This window comes from Asparagus officinalis, chromosome 1, assembly GCF_001876935.1.
Source record: "Asparagus officinalis chromosome 1, Aspof.V1, whole genome shotgun sequence".
NCBI classification, from domain to species: Eukaryota; Viridiplantae; Streptophyta; class Magnoliopsida; order Asparagales; family Asparagaceae; genus Asparagus; species Asparagus officinalis.
In genome coordinates this window covers 75,341,264-75,346,734 of record NC_033794.1, presented here as the reverse complement: position 1 = coordinate 75,346,734, position 5,471 = coordinate 75,341,264, and the positions used below count along the sequence as shown (strand labels likewise).

General features: G+C 29.0%; 1 long non-coding RNA gene across 3 annotated transcripts; it reads left to right on the top strand.

Annotated features, from left to right (window-relative positions):
• LOC109826171 lies at positions 1,297 to 3,929 on the top strand. Of its 3 annotated transcripts, none has more exons than XR_002243216.1 (4): positions 1,297 to 1,447; positions 1,647 to 1,798; positions 2,444 to 2,545; positions 3,770 to 3,929. It is a non-coding gene; the product is annotated as an uncharacterized LOC109826171 (long non-coding RNA). The 3 variants fall into 3 exon arrangements; XR_002243220.1 differs by having other exon boundaries at positions 1,604 to 1,798; XR_002243215.1 differs by having other exon boundaries at positions 1,297 to 1,798.

The following is a 5,471-nucleotide window of genomic DNA, read 5'->3' as shown; positions in this document are numbered from 1 at the left end:
TATCACAGAATATTAATATTATTTTTTCTTATTAAATGCAGCTCTGGCAGACATTGAAGAAAGAAATTTATTAGTACATGATTTCAGTAATCTAGAGGTTTCTGAATCGGAAGGCGAAAGTGATTAAGGTAAGATTTTACTTGTTCCATGAAATTAGTGTACATCATAAACTTGCTTTTCTAACGCTATTGGCAAAATATTGATTGTTGTTCTAATATGTATTTATTTCTCATAAGTTTATGTTTCCACAATAATATAAAATGAAGAACTTCTCACTCTTTTGCTACCTAGTTTTAGTTAGCAATGATGCGTACAGCCCATGTGTATACTAATATTTAAGAACAACTACTGTCAGAAACATCTTTACTGATTATTTAGTACACTGACTATTGGTTACAACCATTCGTTGTAATCTTCTAGTGGATGAATTGATTGAACATTGGTTTCCTTGCTTCTGATAGGATGCTAGTGTTGCAATTCTTTCCTGAGGCCAAGAAAGAGAAATGAGGGATGGCGGCAAATGCTCTGACTTCACTTGTGTAAAAAGATGGTCGATGCTTGTTTATTCATATTATTATGCAGTTGCGATAGCTTCATATTCATGCCTGAACATTTGAAAGATGAGAAATAAGTAGACTATGGTTGTGCTACTATTTTGTTTATAGACGAACTTACTACTCTTCTAGTTTATCAAGTAATTAAGTAGATTGTCCTTACTAATCGTGATCGTGTTGCTGATAGTTATGATGGCGTTTATATCAAGTTATTGATCTTATACAGATCCTTGCATACCTTGTGTTTTCTATCTTAATTCATTTAAATATACTCGCAATTTTGTTGTTATTGATCTTTTGGTTTTTGGTTTGGAAATCTGAGGTTAATTTTGCAAATGTGTGAGGTCTGTACTTTTATCCAGGCTTGTAAATGGTTCAATCATGAACTTGTCTGCCTTTGTTTGTTTATCTTTGTTTATGTTCCTATCTTTGTTAGTATTTTATCAAAAGCCCCAACAAGTTTGCAAAAAGCTCCTAAAAAGTTTGCAAAAAGCCCATAATAGTTTACAAAAAGCCTCCTAAAAGTTTACAAAAAACACCCCAAAAGTATTATACATATATAGTTACTATAGTTAAAGGGGCAAATGGGCGGTCCGTTTATTAAATGGGCGGGTAAAAACCCACCCATTTAAATAATGTTAAATGGGCCATAAATGGGTAAATGGGCAAAACATGCCCGCCCATTTATGGCCCACCCATTTAAAACCAAAACCATCCATTTAACATCCCTAGGTCTCGGGTTGGAAGCACCGTTGAGTCTCTACTATCAGCCCCTAGTTCGGATCTGCCTCTCCAAACACCTTCTCCGGCGTCGAATCCTAGTCGATCGTTGACTAGACCCCATTCAGATTTAACGTCGGGCTCCCATCAAGCTCAAAGTGCCTTCCTCTAAAGTTTGTCATCAACTCTTTTATCTAATTCATTTGATTTTATCTCTATCTTATCTAATTTCAATACTGATAATTTTGAGGTTTCTTTTATTATTTTGTGAATTCTTTAGATTTCTTTAGTGTAGAAGTATTCTCTTTTTTTTTACTGATGTTTTCTAGGCCTCCTTGTCTTGCTTATTTTGGATTTTGGTTTTGGAGATAGAGAAGGGAAATGGCTGGAGGAGGAGCAATGCCACCAAAGCAGGATGAGTTGTAGACTCGTTCAGTAAAGAAGTAGCTCCCAATGTCTCCTACTGCATCACGCCCCCTCCCCTCCCCGGGGCATAAGATTTTATTTTTTGTGATTTTCTTGAGGTAGATGCATTTGCATGAACTCTTACTATTTCTAACCGTGTATAAAAATTAAGATCTGGTTGAATGTACTTTAAGTGGTCTTGTGAAATTGACAGAGATTAATATGTTTACCCTTTCTAATACTAAACCCATTTTTAGTTTAGTGATTTAGTCTCAAAAGACATTTTGTATTTGTGCTATTCTTGCTTGTTTATGTTGTCACTGTCACTATTTAATTTACTGTTCAGAGTGCACATATTTGTCATCGCTCATTGCGACTAAGTTTGTGATAACGTATGTTTCTTTCATCAAGCTGCTTTGGATCTAGATTTAGTTGATGGTTCAAAGTCATTTTGGAGTTTGGGTTCTTGATTAATCCATTATGCTTTGTTAGCCGCATGCATCTACAATTATTTGCTACCTTTTAGAATTTTTTCTGCATTTTATTCTTAAGCTCTTAAGTTTAGGAGTTCATTGTGATTGCAAAAGGATCCTCAGACATCATGTAGTGCAAGTTTGTTTACTTCCTTTTTTTGTTGTAGTCTTATTTTTTAAATTTTACGAATAGCAATACTATAACTGGTATTTATTAGATTTTAGGCTAGTAGTAATTGAATTAGTTTAATACATAGTTTGGATTGTGACATTAGCACTCTTTTGTTTTAGGGTTATTTGTTTGTAGATATGTGGCTGATTTATTAAATGAGAGGCAGAAGTTGGCTTCCTTTATTCAGGTTCTCCCATTACGTGCTAGGCTTCTCAATCAAGGTATGAGAGGTTTTGATTAATATTTCAAATATTTTTTATATGATAATACTACTGTTAGAAAAGACACCAGATTCAATTATAGTGATAATAGAGAGAATTTTGTGGAATTAGCTTTGGGCATAATTATTATGTGACTTTGGGTTTGTTGGCAATGCATTAATAGCCTTATAGCAATTTTATGTTAACCCAATAACAATTGCAGAGATAACTACAAAAATGAATTCTATGAAAGTGATGTTTCTCGTTTAAATTGAACCAAACCATTGATTGTTCGGTTGCATGAAGTCGATAACTTCAATTGTGGAAGATATGATTATGCCTATAAAGGTCTCATATTTGATTGAATGTTTTAGTAGGCATTAGTACCACATGAATTTCTTATTGTAATGAATATTTGACATATGAAATTCTATTCAGAAATTGTTCGGGCATCTAGGTTAGCACCGAATCAAAACTTTGTTAGCCTGGAGAGTATTGAGCATGGGAGTCCATTAAGGTTGGCTGTCCGCACATTAAATGGTATATCTATGGATTTGAGGGATGGCTCGGGATACAAATAAAGCTAATTCTCTAAATTATTGAATCCCTTTTGAATTTTTATGTATACTTTAGTCTGACACTTACCATATTTCTGACACTTGCTAGCTATATAGCATGCACTTATCAACTTGATGCTTGAATAATCTAGTGTACTGTTCAACTATTCAAAAAGGAGTTAGTTTGTTGTTCCATGTTTCTTCACACAGACCAGATTGTTGTTGTTCTCTTGCTAAATAATATCAATTAATTATTAGCTTGTGAATTTCCTTAATGAACAATACATTCTGCCTTTTTTTATAATCAAGTTTGAAACTGAATCGACTATTAAACTTCATGCATGCTATAACTATATTTTTCTTTACATGGTCTTGTGGTTTGAAGTTATGAATAATACACTTATAGTTTGGAAACATTAACTTTTAAGGTATCTATATTTTATTATGTGAAGTTTATTTTTTTTATCCTTATGAGAAGTTACTTGGCGGAAGTGCTTACTAATTTATCATCAACCAAATCCATTTATTTAATCTTCATGCATGCACCAACTTTATTCTTTCTTACATGGTCATATGGTTTGAAGTTGTGCAATTAAATTGTTGTTTGGCACCGTGATATGTTAACTTCTCCTTTACTAAAAATTTAAGATATGTATAGTATATGATGCAAAGTGTAACTTTTATGTAGGGTTCATCTTGGATAATCAAGAATGAGAGTATGACGAACTCATAGAGAGTTTCAACTGGTGGCAGAGATTCTCAAGAAGGGATGCAGAGGAGTCATGCAATTGTACTCATTTTTTGTAATGATTTATAATTTTTATTATTGTACTGATTATTTTTATTTCCATGTTGGCAAACATTAAATTGTATGCTATCCTTTTTCTAATTGTTAGGAGAATTAAACTAATACTTGTACTTTCAATTTTTGTGACATTCAATAATATACTCATTTTTTATAAAGTTTTACAATTGTATTATTGTTGAGGAGAATTGTATTGGTGGTTGTAAGTAGATACTATTGATAATCAAGTGGATTAGTGTGGTCGTATAGGAGCAAATATTATATATATATAAATATATATATATATATATTTTAAAATTACTACATCCTAGACGGAAATTTCGTCTATGATGTATCCTAGACGGAATTTCTATTTATGATTATCCTAGATGGTTGTCTTTTCTATCTAGAACTATTCTAGACGGTATTTTGTTTCATCTAGGATGCATTTCCATCTAGGATGGTTTTTCTAGACGGAATTCCATCTAGAATGACGCATTCTCAATGGAAACTTATTAGACCAACATTCTAGACGGAATTATATCTAGGATGATCAATTTAGACCGAAATCTGGCTATTCTACACAGAAAATTCCATCTAGAATGCTTTGTTTTTTCCCCAGTGTTAGTATTATATTATTATAATATTACTTAATATTATTTACTATATATTTTATTATTTAGAATAAAAATATTATTGTCATATTTTTATGATATAAAATATTGTATTATAATTTAGTGTCTTTAAATTTAATATAATAATATATTATAATATAATTTAATATGATAATATATTCTATTATATAAGATTTTAATTTATATAATATTATGATTTTTCTAAATTATATATTAAATAATAGTATTTAAATATATTGTGACAGTTATAATATTAAATAGTATTTTATTGCTACAATAAAAATAGTAATAATCTACTATGTATTAAAGTATGACAATATTTATAATATCATATATAAAATAAATATAATATAATATATTAATTAATATTATTAAACATATTAATATTATATTACGGTTATTATAAATATTATACTTTTATAAGGAACTATTTCATCAATTATCACATTTAAATTATAGTAATTATCATAAAATACAATATTATATTTTTTTATTATGATATAATACTTTAAATAATATTATATTGAATAAAACAAAATTTTTACAATATTTTTATTTATATTAAATTAAATATTATAACATTATAATATTATATTAAATATACTTTCCTATATTATATAAAATAATATCCTATATTATATCAATTAATATATCATATATCATATTATTATAATATAGTATAATGTATTAATTAAGAACACTAAACATAGTTATAATCAATAACTAATTGTAATATAACATATTATATTTTAGTATAAAATAAAATAATGTATTACATTATAATAACATACTAAATAATATACTAAACCAATCGAATAAATTAATTTTGACTTAATTCATAAAAAAAATCATACTTTAATAAGATGTCACATCATCAATTATTCCACATGAATTGTCAAATCAAATCATCAAATTATTTTATTATCCCAACTTTTACACTTTTCCCAACTCAAAATACTCCAAAAAGATAA